We start from the raw sequence: 21,156 nt of genomic DNA, 5'->3' as shown, positions 1-21,156 counted from the left end.
TTACTTTTATAGACAGCTTTTACTAAAGATGGATGGGAAGCTGACTAATCTTGCAACCTTAATCTTCTCAGTCAAAACTGATACCTTAAAATAGTGAGGTTAATGTTTGTTGTCCAATATTGTCATGTCTATTTGCTCACCCAATCACCTAGCCATCTCATCTTCTCCCCTCCCCTACTTAGCTTTTAAGTGGACCTTATGTTTATAGGTCATTTCAAAGGTTCTAATTTACCTTCTTGGGGAAAGGATACTAATGCAGTTAACTCCACCCTCACATGGTATTTGCCCTGAGCCTGGATTACCAAACAATTTCTTTGTGTTTCTAAGGTGTGTTTTGTGGTTTGTGGCTCATTTAGCAGACTTTTAAGTTAACTGATAACTTATTTGTGACAAATAGGCATCCAGACCTTCAGTCTCAGAGACAACTGATTGGATCTTCCAGCACAACAGTAATAGTAACTTAAGGAATTCTGCCCACTCCAGATAGCAGTAATGTGTTCCATTGAATTTTCTGGATAAAAGGTAGTTTATTTAACTAACCAAAAGTCTGAGGATGAAATGGTCTGGTAAAGCAGTGGTTGCAAAGAGTAACTTCCTTGGCAACCTGTCTCAGTTTCTAAATGAGTGAAGCTTTGAATGAATGGTTTCATCCCTTTTTATCAGTAGACACTTGGGCTAGTAAAGATCAAAGTCTGAAAAGAAACTTGGGAGTTCACTCACTATGCACCACTATCTTGTGCTAAGCAAGACTTTTGTTGCCAGCTGGCATTAAACTTGACTATTTTTAAGTGGTATCCCAGGACTTCAATTCTCCAGTTGGATTTAGCCAAACCAATTTGTTCCTAGCTTGACTGTTTATTCAAACAAACAAATAAATTAATGCTTACTCTCAAGACTACTAGGATATTGGACTTCCTTTCTGAGCTTGAGTTTATTACTCTGGTTTATAGAATTAACAATAATCAAGAAACTTTGATTAAGTGCCTACTATTTGGCAGATCTAGTGCTAAGAGCTGGAGATACAAATATTTTTTAAAAAGTCCTTGTTGGGGGAAGACACAAAGGAAAACTGAGGGATGGAGGTAGGGGGAGTTTGGAGGAGGAGTTGGGAAGGGATGGTGGAAGGCCTGGAAGAATCAAAGAAATAAAAAAATGAGGGCTGTGATGGAAAATAAGATTCTCTGCAGTCTTACCTTAATGGAAGGTTAAGGAGTGTCACCCTCTGATCAGAGAGTACTACTAAAGGGTTCTGGCTACCACGACTGACTGGATTAATTTCCAAAGATGAGTCAAAGATGTCCAATATGAAACATTGAGAGGAGGATGGGGGAGAAAGGGCCAGAATAATGGGGGAAAGGGGAGTATTTTCACTTTCTTGAACTGTGCTCTTCCTGATGTCATTTGGGGTTTTCTTGGCAAAGACACCAAAATTGATGAGGAAACTGAGGCAAGCAGGATTAAATGATTTGCCTAGCTTCACACAGCTACTAAATGTCTAAGGTCAGGTCTGAACTCAGAAGGATAAATCTTCCTGACTTAAGGCCCAGCTACTAAGTGTCTAAGGGTCGGTCACATTTGAAGTCAGTACTGAATTGTGTCTCCTGCACCCTGATTGTGAATACATACAACTATTTCCATATCCTTAAAGAAAAGGCTAACCTTGATAGAGAAATTGACATGGGATGAGAGTGCTCTTTTAGATAATAAGCATTCACATTTTTTGTTGGAGTTTATTGAACCAAATATGCATCAATCATGATAAGTTTAGGTTTTGTTGTCATATGGCCTAGTTTCAAATTTTAATTCCCTTGTTTTACTACGTGAGTAAAATTGAATAAGTCATGTAACAAGTCTCTGGGTTTCAGTTTCTTCATCTGTAAAATGATCTAGAGCTGGAAACCCCAAAAGACACCAAAGACCAATTTCCTGGGTGAGAATAAACTTGTTGGGGCTCACAAGCGATATATAGCAGTAGGAAAAAAAAACTCCCAGTTCCTGAGGGGTAAGTAATGGCAATTCTCTGTGAACCTAGGCTGTCAATGGAAATGGAAGTTAGGAAAGTAGTTCCAGAGTCTATATGTTATATGTATGTATGTGTATATCTATATATCTATATATCTATATCTATATCTATATCTATATATATATATTCTCATTAAAGGAAAAAACACACAAAAACTATGAGATAGATACTATTATCCCCATTTTGCAAATGAGAGAATTATCAGAGTTGAACTTTGAGTTTTCTTATCTGTGTCAGCAGAAATTAATTTGCTTTCTACTACATCAAATGACCACTTTAGATAATTGGAAATATTTCCTTCTCATCTTCCTAGTAGGGTCTTCAAGCCTCTGCAAATCTTATTGTAAGTCTATCCCAACCCTCACTAACTTTAACTTTTTCATTCAAGTGAAACAGAATTATCACAAAAAAAGGATTGATAAAACTTATTCAGAATCAATTCTGACTCATATAGCAACTTCTACAAAATCTTTATGAGAAGAATCTAATTCATGGGGAAGCCATTCTTGATGAAAGTGTGAGAAGGAAACTGTCTTCTTCAAACCCTAATTATAGAAGACCACAATTTTACCATCATTTATGGTTGAATAAAAGATGAAAGATTTTACTTTATTTAAGAAAAAGTAGACCCACCCAATAAAACAAAAAACACGTTAAGGACAACAATCTATGAACCATCCCAGGCAAATGTCAAAATCACATAATATTCTTTGAAAGATGATGCAACAACAGATAACTTTGCTTCAAAACACTCAATTATAAATATCAAGTGACACCAAACTGGGAGAGGTATAATGCCTCTGTCATTGAGTATGTTCAGCACATATTCCAATGGGAGAGAGATTTCCTATAATTCAATTGATCAACAATAATTTTTTAAGTCTCTATTATGGACCACATATCATCCACAAAGAAAAGAATGAAATCATAATATATATTCTGTTGATAGTAAGGTTCTTCAGAACACATTGTGTATATTTTGCTGATTATGTCAAAACCGAGGACATATCAGACTCCAAAAATGCAATATGTCATCAAGCAAATTAGTTTAGAACAACTAAACAAGTTTAGTATAAATTAAGTAGAGGGGTCAAATCTATTGACTTTTCTGTGATATGTAATTGAAAAGAAACTCTGTAATATGAGTATATCTATTTTGAATTTATGGTACTGATAGTCAGTTGGAATCAAACTCAACTAAGATGAAAGCAGGTTGGCTTGCTTTGGGGCAATTTCTCAGTGCTTTTGATGACACTAAAGGCCTATATTTCTCATCTCAAAAATCTTCCAGTGAGGTTCCATGACTAAAAGTATGCAAGATTGTCAAAGAGCTAAAGTTGAGGTCCCCCAGAGGGCAGTATTCTTGACTACAGTATATTACCAAGGAAGCACTGAGAAATAAGGGTGAAAGAACTCTTAAAGAAAGGTATGATGTAATGAGAAGTTAGTAGTGAGGATTGTGTTGTGAAAGTGAGTTCATATCCATCATCAGTACTCATACAAAGTGGAAGATAGCTCTTCAGTGTACTGAGGGGTCCCAGAGGAGGATTTATCAGAGGACAAAAATAGAAGTCTTGAATGAATGGCAAAAAACATTATTAATTATCATGAGAAGAAGGTAAACTCATGGGGATACCAATACAAAAGAAAGTCTCTGACCTCAAAGAGTTCATAGCCTTATGACTGGAGGTGAAGAATGAGCAAAGAGGGGATATATATCAGCAACTTGGGGTGTTTTGGTGTGGGAAATCAAATAAGATGATGGATGGAACTATAAGGAAACTGATTTTTCTTTCTGGTAACCAAGAAGTATTGATTTGATTACAGTTCAATAAATTAATTAACATATACAAACATTTATTAAGCACCTGCTGTATGAGTGGGTCAGATTAAATCATCTTCAAGGTCCCTTTCAGTCCTTCCATTATATCAATAACACCTTCCTTAATCCATTCCATCTGCATCCTCCTTGAATCTGACACTGGTTCCACTTTCCTCCTTGAGAAAAAGAGAAGGAAGGGAACATTAACTCAAGTATTTTAAAACCAAATCCTAATACTTCATCTGGGTGCTATTAGACCAGTCAATTCATCTCTATGTACATTTCTTAATATGTAAAATAAGAAGATTGAATGCATAGTCTATGAGATCCTTTTGACTTCTAGCATTCTCTGATTAATGACCTAATTCTCATCCATTAAGCCCTTTTTCTTGTGCCAAAGGACCACCGTGGGAAGGAGACAATCACCCAAAGTCCTAAAAATCCTTCCTTTTGGTCCTTGTTGGCTGCCAGAACAAGGACAGATTGTACCAAGGACTTTTGAAGTCTTTCAATAGCCAATGCTACCCTAGAACAATTACTTTCTCATCCTGAAAGCATTTGTTTGGGACTTTTTTATGCACAGCCTCAAAACCTCCAGTAAATATCACTAATCGACTTGTAGGAACTTGTCAAAGGAGCTGCTCTCTTACATGGGTCTCAGTATCAACATGAGAAAAATATGGAGATATCCTATCCCCTTATCTCCTTCTTTATTCATTCTGTTTCATTTTTACTGATTCTGTCTCCTCTTTTTGCCCCTCTCTCTCTTCCTGTCTCTTTTTTTCCTCTCTCTCCTGTCTTTGTCTTTTTCTTTCTTTCATTGTCTTTTTCCCCTGTTTCCTCTGTCCCTCTCTTTTCCTCTCTCATCTGATTCTTTCTGATTTCTTTCTGATTCTCCAAGCCTCTCTTTCTCTACTTCTTTCACTGTCAATGTATCTTTCTCTGATTTTTTTCTGTCATTAACTCTTTGTCTCTGTCTGCCTGTCTATATTTCTCTTTTGTCTATCTTCCTGTCTCCTTTCCTACCCTTCCTTCTCCTTCCTCTTTTCCTCCCTGCCCCACTCCCTCCCTCAGTCTTTGTTGTTTCAGGCCTAAGAACCCCAGTCCCAGTGGTGAGGTTAGATTGTGGAGGAGTTTGGATCCCTCAGATACACATCAGATTCTGGACATCCTTTCCTGCAGCAGCCTTTAGCCAAGTGGGTGTTGTTCTTTTCACTCCGGGCTTTACCCAGGCTGGCAAGCTTGGGGCAATTTTGTTTTCATAGGCCGCATTATGTAACTTATATCTTGAAGCGTGACATTCTGCCAGTTTGGAGGTCACTGCTAGAGGGAAGGAGATGGGAAGAAAAAGAAGAGAAGAAAGAAAAAAAAACATTTAGGGGGAGAGAAGGGTTTAAATCACAAGTTAGTGAAAAGATGGGTTCTTGTCCAGGTTCTCTTCACACTTCCCCATCTAAGGCATTATGCAAAATTCTAGCTAGCCCTAGCTGCAATCTTGTTTGGAAAATGACACAGTGCCTCTTCTTTTATTGTTTTCCTCCTTTTCCTCTTCCTCCTCCTCCCCTCTCCTCCCCGCTCCCTCTCCTAAGTCTTATGCTTCTCCCCCCTCCCCTTCCCTCCTCCTCCCTTTCTCCCCTTCCCTTTTCTAAGTCTCCTATTCCTTCTCTATTCCTTCTCTTCCCCGCCCCATCCTCCTCCTCCTTTTCTCCCTCTTTACCCCTCCCCCTTCCTCCCTCCAAAGCCTGCTCCTCCTCCTCTCCTCTCCTCCTCCTTTTCTCTCTCCCCCTCCTCCTCTTTCTCCTTTTCCTTCCCTTCCTCCCTTCCTCCTCCTCCTTCTTTCCTTTTCTGCCTCTTTACCCTCCCCCCTCCAGAGCCGCTTCCTCCTCTTCTTTCTCCTCCTCCCTCCTTCTCCTTCCTCCTCCTCCTCCTCTACCCAGGGAAGGGAGGGGCAGCCTCTGTGGAGAGCCAGGAGGCAGCAAACTGCCAACAGCCCTTGGGCTAGGCTCCTGTTTCCCCAGATTAAGGAGGCAGCAGCTCAGTAGGAGGAGAGAGGAGCAGCCAACGTGGCACACTATGTTCTCCGGGGAAAACAAACACACTTGACTTTGGTTCTTGGCGTCTATTGGTCTTCACACCTGCAAACTGATTTCACAGCCCAGAGACGTGACTGAGGGGAAAGGCAGTGAGGAGACTGGGGTCTGAAGAATGGAAAAAGTGCTTTTTATCTTCCTGTTTTCTAGGAAGCTGCATGTAGTAGTCCATTGATCTCTAGCACAGGAACCACTATAATTCCTACCTCCCTCTATGTAGTGAGATTACTGCTATCCTGGGTTTGGTTCTTTTTTAGTACTTTTTCTCAATGAATAAAATTCTACTTTCTCTCCCACTGTTTTTCAGTGTTGGTTTGTTTTTTTAATGTGATTCAGTTATAAAATTTGAAGGAACCCTTGAAGCTGAAGTCTTACACAATGCAGGAATCTCCCTTCTTCTCTTCCCTCCTCCCTCCCCCCTCCCCCAATATTCTAACTGATCATCTAGTCTTTCTTCAAACATTTCAAATTGAACTTGGGAAGAGAGAAAGGGGGGGAGATTCACAACATTATAAAGAAGGCATCACATTTTTGAACAGATATAGCAAAAAAGCAAGCTAGATTTGGAGTGAGAGAGTATGGGTTCAAATCCTGGCTTTGGTCCCTTTGCCAAATAACCCTTCTAGATCTCAGTTTTCTCATTTGTAAAAAGAAATAGAACTAGATGATCTCTAAGTTCCTTTCCAGTTTTAAATCTGTCATCTCATGACAATATTGAACCAAAGTCAGACTCACGCTAATTTTTATCCATTCAGCCCTCTGAAGAAACTTAACCCCACCCTATTTATTCTTTATTAATTTTAAAACACTCCTTTTGTGAAATCTTCAGTTTCAAACTCTCTCCTCTTCAACCCCTTTTCCAAAAGGAAACAAATATAGATATCAATTTTTATGTGAAATCATACAAAGGCAAGAAAAATAAGGAAAGTGAAAAAGTTATGCTTCAATCTTTTCTCTGTTCATAGGTAACACTTTTCATCACGTGTTCTTTGGAATTCTCTTGTGTCATTATCTTGTTCAGACTCATTAAGTCTTTTAGTTGATCATTGTTACAATATAGCTTTTACTGTATACAATGTTTTCCTGATTCCCTTCATTTCATTTTGTATCAGTTTATATCATCTTTGTTTTTTCTGAAATCTTCCTCTTCATTCTATCTAGTACTACAACTTGTGCAGGTACTCCCCCAATTGATGAGTGTCCCCTCAATTTCCAATTCTTTTTTGTTTTCTTTTTTTTTTGCAAGGCAGTGGGGTTAAATGACTAGCCCTAAGTCACACAGCTAGGTAATTATTAAGTGTCTGAGGTGGAATTTGAACTCAGATTCTCCTGACTCTGGGGTTGGTGCTCTATCCACCTAACTGCCCTTCAATTTCCAATCCTTAATAAAATTTTAATGTACATGATAACTCTTTTATCCTTTCCTTCCCAACTTAGCTTCACCACACACCAGTGACCTTGGAGATTCAAGTGGACTCTGGGACTCAAGTTTTTAGTTCAGTTGTGTCCAATTCTTTATTTTTTATTTTTTTAGATTTTTCAAGGCAATTGGGTTAAGTGGCTTGCCCAAGGCCACACGGTTAGGCAATTATTAAGTGTCTGAGGTTGGATTTGAACCCAGGTACTCCTGACTCCAAGGCCGGTGCTCTTGTGTCCAATTCTTTGTAACCCTTTTGGGTTTTTCTTTGCAGTAATACTTGCTCCTTCTCCAGTTCATTTTACAAATAAGGAAAGTGAAGTAAGCAGGGTAAAGTGACTTGCCCTGGGTCACATAGCTACATGTCTGGCCAGATTCCAACTCAGATCTTTCTGACTCCAGATTCAGCTTTCTATCTACTGTGCTACATATATAAGACCAATAGCTGTTTTTCAAATAGGATATAAATAGATAGTTCTCAAAAAAAAAAATAGAATCGCAAAATATTAAGAACCACATCAAAGAATGCCCCATATCTTCAAGAATAAGAAAAATGCAAGTCAAAACAATCTTAACATTATATCTCAAAAAATCTTTGCAAATTGGCAAAGATGACAAATGTAGGAAAGCTTCAGTGTTGAAGGGATTATGGATAGATAGACACTTTGGTACATTGTTGGTAGAGCTGAAAATCTGAACAAACACTTTAGAAAGTAAGTTGGAATTTTACTAATAAAATTATATAAATGTCTATGCCTTGGAACCAGAATGTCCATTAGTGGATTTATATCCTAAGGTAAGAATAAGAAAAGATCCCTTATATAAACCATAATATTTATAGCAGCACATTTTGTGATAGCAAAGAACTGGAAACAAAGTTGATGACCATCAACTGGGGAATAACTATAAATCATAGTCCATGAATGGAATGGAATATAATAACCGAAAGAAATGACAAATATGATGAATACTAAGAAGCATAGAATGATCTACCCGATTTGATTCGCAATGAAATAAGCAGATTCAAGAAAACAATATATATAAGGACTTGCTGTTCAGTCATGTCAGCCTCTTTGTGATCCTATAGACCATAGTATGCCAATGCTGTCCATGGAATTTTCTTGGCAAAGATATTAGAGTGGTTTGTCATTTCCTTCTCTATTGGTTAAATGATTTGCTCAGGGTCATAAAGGCATTAAGTATTTGAGGCTGGATTTGAACTCAGATCTTCCTGAATCCAGGTCCAGAGTTCTATCCACTGAGCCACCTAGCTGCCTCATAAACAAAAACTACAACGATATAAATGTAAGAACAATAATACACCAAAAAATTAAAACTGAATGTTGCAAAATTATAAATAATAAGTATGGCCCAAAAAGAGAGATATGAGAAGATACTCCCATCTCAACCCTTTCATAGATAGGAGGTCCATAATTGTTGTATATTGCACTTATTTTCAGTTCTTAGTGAACACGTCTGTTTCTCATTATATTTTATATCACTCTCCAATGTAGTTTACATTGCTGCCAAAATGAACTGTCCTTAGTCTCCTTTGGTTTTTGTTGTTGTATGTATTTCCTTCTCATAGAGGACCAATAACATCAGGAGAGTGATGTCTTGACTTTCAAGTGAATTGGATTTGAGTGAAGCAGAACTGTGATGTCATCAGTCTCATTCTGTCCTCCAGAATATAGGAGTCCAGTGGAGATGCAGTAGGTCAGAATGACTGACAATGGCCTAGGGTTCAGAGGGAGACGACATCCATTCGGTATATAAAGTAAGAATAGAGGCAAAAGATGGTCAATTTTACCTTCACAAAAGACTATTTGGGAGGGGAAGACCCAACAGAACAATTGCCTCAGTTTTCTTACATCTGTGATGGTTCATATAACATAAAAACATGATTTAGAGGTTGAACTAAATTGAGGAGAACCATAAATAATGGATTGGAACTCAACTGAGAACCATGAATACTGGATTGGAAAGGTTGTATTTTATCTTAGAAACAAAGGAAAATTTCTAAAACTTGGAGTATTTCAGTTGAAATGATCAGTTGAAAAAAAGCATTTATAGTGTTTGCTATGTCAATTAATTAAATGGGTGATTAAAAGTTAGTTTGACATTTTGCCCTTTATAACTGGACCCAAGTTTGATCCAGTGACATTGGTATTCTGCTTGTTCCACGAGTAAAACACTTCACTTTTCATCTCTGAACATTTTCACTGGATGTCCACTGTTTCTAGACTGCTCTCTTTTCTCATCTCTACCTCCTGACCTCCCTGCCTTTCTTTAGGTCTCAATTAAAATTCCATCTTCTATCTATAGGACTCCTTCCCCAACTCCTCTTAATGCTGCTGTTAATTTTTTTGTACTATTTCCTAATTGCACATATTTGTTTACTTATTGACTCCCCCATTAGATTGTAAGCTCCTTGAGGTTAGGGACTATCTTTTGCTTCTTTTTGTATTCACCTGGCTTTAATAAATGTCTATTGATTGATTAGCCTCTTCTTAACTCTCCACTCTTCTTAGACTTTTCTCCTTGCCATTCTCTCTACTATCCAGTGACATCAACTTACTATCCTCACATATTATATTCCATCTCTTCCTATAATGGGTATCTTTCACTGGCTGTGCTCCAGGATTCCAATGCTCTCTCACTCATCTCCAACTTAGAGTTTCTCAGGCTTTCTTCAAGATTTGAGGACCCAGTTCCTTAAGAAGGGTCTTCTAGTTTTTACCTTTCATCTCTACCTCAGTCCATTTCCTCTAGAATTACCTTCCATTTATACAATATAGTATATATTTTATATGTATGTAATTCTTATCCCAAGATCATTTATATGGGACTTTGTCTTTATTAGTGATGCAACAGATAGAGTTCTGGGCCTGGAGTAAGAAAGATATGAGTTCAAATTCAGCTTAAAATATCTATTAGTGACATTGGGCAATACACTTAACCCTGTTTGCTTCAGTATCTTCATCTGTGAAGTTAGCTGGAGGAGGAAATGACAAACCACTCCAGTACTTTGCCAAGAAAGCCCCAAATGGGGCTGCAAAGAGTTGGACACTACTGAAATGACTGAACAATAACAGCAAAACTCCTTTTTGGTGGAGATGAATGCTCTGTCTTGAGTGAAAGGTGGGACAGAGGTGGTGAGAGAAGGCAAGCTCCGGCCTTCTTCAGGTTTTCAAGCTTCAAGTCATTTCCAATGCTTCTGACTTCTAACTTTAAGTGGAAAAATGGAAGAGACCAATCCCAAGACCCAGGAAAAGACTGGGAAAACTGAGAGGAATTGCCAGTCTCCATCATGTCCCTATCCATATCTTGCTATACTAGAGTTTTAGGAAGCTTCTCACCCTTGGATAATATCCTGGTTACTTTCTCTTGGTTAAACTGAATTATCTCAATTCCAATAGGAGAGTTCTCTGTGTTTTCTGGCATGTATTCTCATATATATATATATATATATATATATATATATATATATATATATATATATTTGTCTTGCTTGCTGTGATTTAGATAAATGGAATTCTTTGCTACTTGTTCTATGATGTTCATTACTGGTATTTGGTAGGAAAGGGTTCAGACCTTGTATATAAATAAATTTTGGGATCCTAAATCAAATGCAATCATATCCCTAAGATTCAATTTTTAAGGGGCTAGAGAAGTAGAATTAAAGCCAGTTATCCCTTCTCTTTGAGAGCAGAGTGGCTCCTGGCCCCAATCTTCTCCCTTTCCTTTGGAAGGAAGAGTAGGGGGAAAGGAGGTTAGAGATGCCTATTTTATCTCCTTTTGAACCACACAATGACTTTCCTAAGATATAACATGGAGGACAGATCTTGCCACAAATTGGATATCACAACTCATGAGGTTTCATATTATATAAATATGAATTTGCTTGTTGACTTCTCCATTAGACCATAAGTTTTTTGAGATGAGAAAGGGACCGTATTTTTTGCCTTAGCCCAGATACTTAGTCCAGTGTTTAGTACTTAATAATAATATACTTGTTGACTATAGGTCAGGGACACTTAATGACACAAGTACAAAATAAAGCTGAGGCCCACCACAAGAAACATTGGAGAAACATAATTGGAGAAATAATGTATACAATCTAGGGAAATAGAAGCCAGGGAAAAGCACTTTGTTCACAGAGAGTTAAAGGTTTTTCGGTGAATTTAATGGGTGTAGATTGGCACACCCCATTCAGGAACAATAGTAGATTTGGTTTGATCTGGGTTTGTGGTTTCACAACTGAAAGGGGGGAAGGAAGGTAATCAATCAATTAGTGAGCATTTATGAAGATCCAGAAATGAGATAAGGCCAGGAATACAAAAGAAAGGCAAATACATGCATTCAAACACAAGAACTCATATCTTTAATAGAGGAGATAAAATGCAAAAAAGTGTACATGTTATATATATATATATATACACATATACATAGTGTTAATGGAACATAATCTAAAAGAGAAGGCACTAATAATAGAGGAAACATGGGATGGGAGAGGGTCCTGGAAAGGCTCTATATATAATAACCGAGGAAATAATCTGAGTATAAGTGATTTATTAACTAGACAGAAAGGATGGGGTCCAATGGATTTCCCATTAAGTTCAACCACCTTGAATACAGAGTAAAGCAGATTTTTAACCAAATCAATCCAAAAGTCCAATTAATTAAATAATCAGAATATAAAATTAGATAATTTAATTTCTAATTATCTGAAATTTAATTTAGAGGCTTTCTAAGTTGGGAGGGAAAAGAATAAGTTTCAGTCCATTGGAGGGGGATGAATGGATTTTACTTAAAGAACATTTTACTTAATTACATCTTATCTGCATGTATGAAACAATAGATGGCTTATATAATCTAATTTCCCCATGGATAACTAATAGAAAAAGAACAAAATGGAGAATACAACAGGCAGTACAAGATGAAGTCAGAGTTCATAAGACAGAATCTGAATGGTCCTTCTGATTCTTCCACTAAACTAACTGTACTTTTGTACGTAATCTTCATTTTATCTTATCAGATTCTTGTGGAAAGTGGGATTTAAACTGAGTCTTCAAGGAAGCCTAAGGAGACAGGAGTCTTTCCAGGCATGGGGATACTCAGTTAAAAGACACATATTAGAGAGATGGCATATAGTGTTTGAGGAAAAGTAAAAAGTCTAGTGCTGTTGAATTTAGAGCAGGTGGTAAGAAATAAGGTGTAAGAAAACTGGAAAGGAACCAGAAAGAGGCAAGGTTGTGAAAGGTTCTCTCTCTCTCTCTCTCTCTCTCTAATATGTGTGTATGTATATATATATATATACACACATTAAAATTTTCTTTAATATCTCTCCCCTTCCTCTTCCAGAGGATCATGAAATACAAAGTATTGTTGACTGGACTGGAGAGAGAGAGAAAGGTAAAGAGTACCCTCAGGGCAATAATGGATAGACAGGTAGCTGTGGGTCCTGGAACTCCAGGGTGGAAGTTCCTTCTGAATTTAGTATCTGGTGGGAGTAACATGATCAGACCTGTGCCTTAGGAAAATTGCTTTGGTAACTGTATGACATATGGACTAGAGAAGACTATCTGGATCAAGCATGATGCCTATGTGAATGGAGACTTTCAGGAAAGTGAAGGAACATTCAACAGATGACATTAACATATTAGATAATATTGGACAATATGGATAATTTATAGATCATGAAGAGTCAAAGATGATGAATTCCACTGTGAACATGTTGAGTTTGAGAAGCTGACATGACATCCAGGTGGAAAAGATCAATGGATAGTTGAAGATGTGTAGAACTAGACTTCAGGAGAGAGATTAAGGCTCAACTTTCATAGAGGATAATTGAAGCCATCGAAGGTGATGAACTCATTAAAGAAGACAGTGTAGAGACAGAAGATGGCAGAACAGAGCCACTCTTAGGGGATCAGAGAGGGTTGACAAACTAGCAAAAGATATTAATGTTTTGTTATATGGTTAATTGTCTTTGTGTGTATTATTACCAATCTTAAATTGCAAATCCCATGGGGAGGTATCCCTTTCTATGAAATTTGGTCTCTTCCCTCAAGTTTACACAGAGCTCTACACACTAAAGATACTCTTAAAAAATGGTTAGAATGATGCAATGAGTAAATGAATAGCCTTGTATTCTTATTGTTTTTAAACATTCAATTAGGAAATTTATTAAGGGTGACAAACTTATAATGCACCTTTGTGAAATCAGAGAAGTACCAGACTATTAATAGTTTTTCTAGAATCTCTTATTTTCCTGATTTCTCCAAGTTTACTGAATGTAATTCTTCAATCATTGGACAAGTTATTTAAATTGCCAAGGGTATAAGCCTGGAAATATGAACTAATTTCAAACAGGTGCTTATGTACAATAGCCTCACCCATCCTGGGTTTTGCCCCATAACCTTGTTTGTCTACATTTTTCAGTATGTAGGCAATTTTTTATTCTAGATGTGGGAACTTCCTCCGCTGATGAAGTCCATCTATATAACTTAAAGGCTTAAAACAATGCCTGAAGTGTAGGGAGGTTGAACTGATTATTGTTGATTCAGTTAGTAAGTCTCAGCTGTAATTAGAATCTAGGGTCTATTAACTCTATTCATCATATTATTCCAGTTAATATTCTGAACATTTTATTAAAAGGAAAGTTAATAAAGATCTTGAACAGGAAATGGTGATCACAAAGAGCCAACATGGCTTCATCAAAATTGAGTCGTGCTAAGTTAACCTTATTCCTTTTTTTGGGTTCAGTTAAATAAGCTGATCATTCAGGGTATAATAACAGAGAAACCTGGCTTGTCAGATTTAAAGGGAGCATTTATTGTTTGTGCTTTTCTTGTGGAAAAGATGGCAAGATGTGGTCTGATGACAATAGAGCAACCAGATTCAGAATGGATTGAAATTCCAAACCCCAAAAGCAATATTTTCTAGTTTAAAGTCAATTTGGAAGAATGCCTGTCTAACAGAGTATCTTTAGGATTTCTGCTGTTGAACATTTTTATCAGTGATTTTGATGAAGATATAGATAGTATGCTTATCAGATTTACAGATGACATAAAGTTGGGAGACATTGGGCAAGTCAGGTAACCTCTGCCTGTTAAATGTTCAGTACAAGACCTGATATATAATAGATACTACATAAATGCTAGCTATTGCTATTTTTGTTATTATTATTATACTCCACAGCCATAATTTATGAATATCTTGGCAGGCTAGAATGTTGGGTCAAATTTTTTTAAAAATGAAATCATGTAGGGATAAATGTAATATCCTAAGTTTGAGTTGGGAAAAAGAAAATTAAATTCAAAGTTTGGAGAGTCAGGGGAAGAGCCTGGAGAGAAACAAACCAAAAAAAAAATTCCCCCCCAAAACATGACTAGTCTGAGCATTCTCCTTAAAATGGAAGATCTAGGAGGACCCAATCAATCCGTTCATAGGCACATGAAAAATCCAAGGGGGGAGGGAGTGAACTATCTATTGATTCAGAACATCATGTGTTAACATTATTTATGTTCCAGTGGATTTTTGTTTATTTTGTTAAATAATTCCCAGCTATATTTTAATCTAATTTGGATTGTTCTCAGGAGTATTGTCATATGAGGCACGTTTGATACCTCTGTTCTAGACTACCATAAACTATAATAACATACTCATTGGGGGTCAGTGATGTATAAATAGTTAGAGATTTGATTCTGGAGTCAGAGAACCTGGATTAAAATCTTGTCTCTGTAATTAACCATGTAACTGTTGAACCAAGTCACTTAGCCCACCTGTTCCTCAGTTTCCTCATTTGTAAAATGATGAATTTGGATCAGATGGCCTGTGAGATCTCATATAGTTCTAGCTTCAGGATCTCAAGGTTCCTTTCATTTCCACGTCACCAATTTAGTCTAGAATAGCTCTTGCCCTGGCAAATTCAACTTTCTTCCCACTATGACCTTAGCATTTTGCCCAACTTGTTGTGTGTGGTATGTGTGAATTCTGACTGGACCACACTATCTCTGCCTCTGTCCATTCCTATTGACATCTCAATAGTCTTTCCAGGTTCCCAGGCTGATCTCAGGGGATCATAGGATTAATACTAAAAGCTAACTGTTTACATCTGATTTGGTTGTCCCAGAGAACAGGGAAAGGCAATAATAGTTCACTGAATTAAATCATTATAGCAATTACTCAATGTTTTGTTCTATTGTTACAAAGCACTCTCCCATACATTTCCCATTCAGTGCTTACCATATTGTCTATTTGACCTTCAGCTACAAGTCTTGGCTAAATAATGTAGGAAGAATTATCTCCATGCTGGAAAATGTGGAACTAATGAGATTAAGATGTAATTAAGAGTCCAAGTGAAGCAATTGTAAGCAAGCACCTAGATGTTTTTAATGAATTTGTGTTTTCTGGACCATGAGTGAGAAAATATCAATTCAACTTTACTAATTGAGAAATTGAGTCTCAGAGATCTCCAATTACTTGGATAAGGGGATAATCTGGTAAGAGGCAAATTCAAAGGCCCTCTCCCCTAGTTCATACTGCTCTCATGAGATGAGACTTACTAGTTCTAAATCTGTGTCCCTGGCCATGCCCATGGCTTGGACAACTTGGTAAATTCCTTTTTTTTTCCCATTAGTGTTATGGAAATGAGAGCTTATAGCTCTAGATAGTGGCTAGACAACCAGTCTTGGATTCAAGAAATGTAGGTTCAGTCTGTGACTCATATACTAGCCCTGTGACCATGGGCAAGTGACCATTGCACTTGACCTCTCAGTGCCTGGTAACTTTCTAAAACTCTGTTTCAGGTGAGTTGCTGATCTTTATTATTGGAAAGAGTTCCATATTGAGAGTTTATGACAACAAAGAGATTATAGAACTGAACAACATGCACACACACACTGTATGGATGAATAAATGAAAAATATATTTATTAAACCTGCAAAGTACTATGCTAAAATTCTATAGGTACAAACAAACAAGATACAGCATTTTTAAAGGAGTTCAATAAACATAGAAGGTTTCAGGTGCAAATCATATGAAAAAAATCTCTGACTTTTTTTTTTGCAAGGCAAATGGGGTTAAGTGGCTTGTCCAAGGCCACATGGCTAGGTAATTATTAAGTGTCTGAGACCGGATTTGAACCCAGGTACTCCTGACTCCAGGGCCGGTGCTTTATCCACTACGCCACCTAGCCGCGACCCCCCCCCCCAAAAAAAATCTCATGGTCTGTGCTAATAACTCTTTTTAAAAATAATTTCCACTAAAAAGATCTGACACATTTGAGTTTCTAGACCTAGATCTGCTACTAATTAATTCACCATGTGACTCAGGACAAGTCACTTCTCTAGAAGACTTCTTGGTTCCCTTTTTACTCTAACCTTAGAGGATTATGAAAAACTTGCTTGAGGGCATAAAACTGAAGGTTTAGCCTTGGAAGGAACTTTAGGGGCTAAGAGTTCAACCCTTCCATTTTGCAGATGAGGAAACTGAGATGCTGGTAGGTTCACTGACTTTGTCCAAGGCCACACAATTAGTAAGGATCAGAGGTAGCATCAGAGCCAGTGATCTGTATAGTCTACTGTTGTGTGACTGAGACTGAAGCAAATTTATTGAGAATAATAACCCAGGCCCTGGATTTTTCTCCAAGGACCTTATAATAATCTGAAATAAGATGCAGTAGGGAGTAGGTTTTAAATTTTCTTGCAGCAGACTGTGTCTGCTTTAGACTAATTTCTTCCCACACCCTTATCTTTGCTAGATTCTTCTAGATGAGAAAGTTTCATGAAGAATATTGGGAGAGTCAGGACCTTAGGATACAGTCCCTCTCTCCCTCTCACTCCCCCTCCTTATTTCCCTCTCCTTGAGTAGGATATCACAGGTAGATATTTCTGATGTCTGACTGGTTTCAGATAGAAAAATATGCTTATAGCCTCTAAACCTACCAACCTGATTTGTTAATTGGATCTATGCATTAATTGGAGGTGGCTGGGAGGTTAAATGGCTAGAGAACGTTAGGCTAGAACCAGGAAGATCTGAATTCAAATTTATCTCAGATGCTAGCTGTATTACCCAGGGTAAGTTACTTAACCTCTGTTTTGCTTCTGGAAAGCACTTAACCCAATATTTGATACATATTAAGCATTGTATAAATGCTTATCTCCTCCTTTTATATGATTAATAACCTTTGTTTTTTGCTTTTTATGTTTATTTTTTCTGATCCGAGGTGAGAGTATGGGGCTAAGAAGTGATTCTTAGCTTCCAAAGGTCAAGAGAGCCAGACACCAAAAGTCCTGGAGCTGTCCATGTTAGATTTTCTGAACAGCCAAATCCAATATGCATCCAAGCCCTGAGTGACCTAGTTGATTCAGGATAACAGTGCATTGAAAGCAGCCAAAAGGCAGTAATAGCAACTCATCATTGGCTTTATGCCACATTTTGAAAATGAACTTGGTGGAGAGAGTGCTTTGTAGAACCTTTTTTAAAACTGGACATACTCTCCCCAGGGACTGAGGATGTAGCATAGGGAGAGTGTATCCCCAGCTGCTGGCAGAGGTGAGTGAGAAATCTTCTATACTTATTATAAATATATTTTCCAGTAAATATTCCTATGTAAAAGATAATTGTTAGTCATAGATTAAATGATAGTTGGTTCCTAATCTCTGGTGGTTAACAATGGGAAGAGCATACTAGAATGAAGGTTTGATTCAATCATTGGCAATAATAGAGGATGAATGCCCTTCAGGGGTAACCCTAGAACTCTGAAGAGAAAGAATAATCAATCTTGCTTTGGAAAACTGGTCACCTGGTATGAGTTGAAAGAGTAAGTCTAGAACTTCACTATTCCAACAGCATCTTTGTCTCATTCAGAAGCATAGATTATTTCCAATTAGAAATTAAAATAGCTGTTAACTACTTGTTCTCCAAGTTAACAAGTAAAGATTTGTTGTCTATCTTTTTTTCTTAGTGGGTGAAAATATTTTTGTGCTTAACATTTTTTAGATTTTTTTTTACAAAACATTCATTTATTTATATTTCTACCATTTATCAAATGAGATAATATTTATAAAGTGCTTAATACAGTGCTTAACAAATAGTGGGCACTTAAATCCATGTTTCCTTTCCTTTCCCACTCCTACTCATGCCTAAGTGGTCATAGCCTTCTCTAAATAACTTCATTCATATTGCCAGATGACACGTTTTGACAAATATTTTATTCTGTTAGCAGAAAATTAAAGATTTTCTGTTTGAATGAAATACTTGAGGTTTTAGGATATTAAAATAACCATATACCAAAGATTTCAAACATGGGATCAAACACTTTTAAGTACAGTGGTATTCAGATTAAAATGTAATTGGAAAATGTTTAACACAATAAATAAAAACACAATAGATAATGATAATATATGATTTTCCAGGTCAAAATAATCAGCCGAGAACTTTATGTGTTTTTGGTGGTCTCTATTTCTATTTGAGTTTGACAATACTCTTCCTTGTCCTGCTTCCTCCCACCTTCTTTTTTCACAGATAAATGTCTTAGAGTCTTAGGTCCAATTCAGTGGACAGTCAACAAATATCTACTAAAGTCTAGATAGTTCCCTGGAGCATTCTTTATCGGTCAGAATCATGTTCTTACAAGGCAGGCATTTGGCAGGTAGAAGTAATGAATATTATTACATAAAGGGATATTGTAGAAGAGTGAAAAATAAGACTTGACTCAGGCAATTAAGGCCAATTACGCTGTACAGATTTTCTTTAATTTTTATCCCTTGGTCTTTATGTGAAGATACTTGTTCCAAGGCTTTTGAATAATGTTTCCTGAAAGCAGAGATGAGTCAAATTGAGCAGAGCAGGCCTGAAACAGAACTGTTGACATTTCTTTCCTTTGGGAGCCAAGTAGCTATTCCCTTTTAAATCCCCTGGCCCTTCCCTTCCTCAAACATCCCAACCACCTTAATCAAATTTACTTTGAGTTCCAAACCACATATGAAAGTAAAATAACACCCTTCTAGAAGATCCAGAAACTCACAGGAACAGAAGGGTTTTGTTCATGGTACCTTCTTTATTCTTCTACTGCATTCAGAGAAACAGATCCTGTTTTTCCTATATGCTAATTCACAGAATCCCAGAGTCAGAAAGAACCCCAGTGAACATCTAGCCCAATTCATACCTGAAAAAGGATCTATACCATAGAGTATCACAGATCACAGACTGAGAACTGGAAGGGCCATTAGATATATTCTAGTCTATTTTACAGATAAGGAAACTGAAGTCAAGGGAGGATACTATACAGGGAGTAAGCATTAGAAGCAGGAGTTAAACCATAGTTCTCTGGTTCTAGAGGCAGGATTCTTCCCACCATACCATATTGCCTTCAAAATGACTGTTAGTCCTAAAATTTTATGTATCTATGAACATCCTCATGTTACAACTTTCTGAGAAATTGTCAGATCAATGACTTTTAAATTTGGTTCAACAAAATATAAGGCATTATGGTAGGCTCTGAGCTTGAAATGATGAAAAAATAACAGAGTCCATTGTCTCAAGGAGCTTACAATCAAAGAAAGGTAAGTGATCCATATGCAATTAAGTACAATACAGAACAGAATGCAATATGTACATTGAGGTCAAGTGTCCAGTCAGACTTCAGGAATATCTACCTGTGATATCCTAGTCAAGGAGAAGGAGACAAGGAGAGGGAGTGAGAGGGAGAGAGGGACTGGCTCCTAAGATCCTGACTCTCCCAAGGAGGGAGAGATCATTTTCAACAAAGGGGGTTGGAGAAATAGCACAGAAACCCTTCATTTTAAAGATGAAGAAACTGAGACCTAGTGATTTATACAAGGTCCAAAAAAATAGTAAGTGGCAGATGAGAGAGATTCAAATCTGAGTCTTTGCTCCTTGTGCTCCAGCCTTCACCTCCAATATGACTCTCCAAGGTTCTGCCCTAGCATGCTCACCTTCTGATTGATGAAGAACATTCACTGAAATTATCCCTAGACCCACCCTGTTGCTTATATCCATGCTTCTGTGACCTGCTTCAGGGAACCAAAGTGAGCTAGCTCAGTGGAGAGCAGAGCAGGGGAGATTTTGTGAGGAAGCAGGACCTATTGATACCCTTGCCAAACCTCTTATGCCAAGCAACTCATACAGAATACCCACAGAGCTGTGGAGATAAGATTTGGTGAATTCCACACCTTTTCTCCTGCCTTTTTCCCACCCTCTCATTCTCTTGAGGTCAGGGGTTCTTTATCTTTTTGACGTCATGACAATGTTGCAAAGCTGACAGACCCCTTCTCAGAATAATATATTTACATGCATAAAACAAAATATATATAATTACAAAGAAAATCTTTTATATTGAACTATAGTTATCAAAATTAAAAAACAATTAAACACAAATTCATAGACTATAGATTAAGAACTCTTGTTCTAGGCAGTGTTAAGTCCTCTTTGACAATGCTTATGAAGAGCATTTGCTTTCTGTTTTGTCAACTGTCTTAAAGGAAACCAGTTTCTCTAAGACAAAGTGATTGTGTAATAAATGATTAGTTTATTTGTATCCCTAGGGGAAGTGCTGCCCATAGAGGGGGACAAATGGATGGCAAGGATATGGAGGGATAGTTGTCATTAAAGGTATTAATTAAAATATTTTATTAAATTATATTTATTAAAGATTTTAGTATGCTACAGTAAAACTGGGAGTTCAGAGCAATAAGGGAGTTATTATTGATCCCTATTTTATAGCTTTCTAAAAGCAGGGAGACCAAAACCAAGACCCAGCTAAGACTAAGAATGT

At 37.2% G+C, this 21,156-nt stretch overlaps 1 long non-coding RNA gene across 2 annotated transcripts in view; it reads left to right on the top strand.

Moving 5' to 3' along the window:
• The first annotated feature begins 17,809 nt into the window (after window positions 1-17,809).
• The window catches only part of LOC141512865 (uncharacterized), a 97,596-nt gene continuing 94,249 nt past the window's right edge, over window positions 17,810-21,156 (top strand). For both annotated transcript variants that reach the window (XR_012475622.1, XR_012475623.1), the window contains exon 1: window positions 17,810-17,912. This is a non-coding gene — a long non-coding RNA (uncharacterized LOC141512865). The remainder of the gene's footprint in view (window positions 17,913-21,156) is intronic.

The sequence above is a fragment of the Macrotis lagotis genome, chromosome 2 (genome assembly GCF_037893015.1).
Source record: "Macrotis lagotis isolate mMagLag1 chromosome 2, bilby.v1.9.chrom.fasta, whole genome shotgun sequence".
NCBI lineage: Eukaryota > Metazoa > Chordata > Mammalia > Peramelemorphia > Peramelidae > Macrotis > Macrotis lagotis.
Note: the sequence above shows the minus strand (reverse complement) of the source record. Positions and strands in the feature narration are given on the sequence as shown.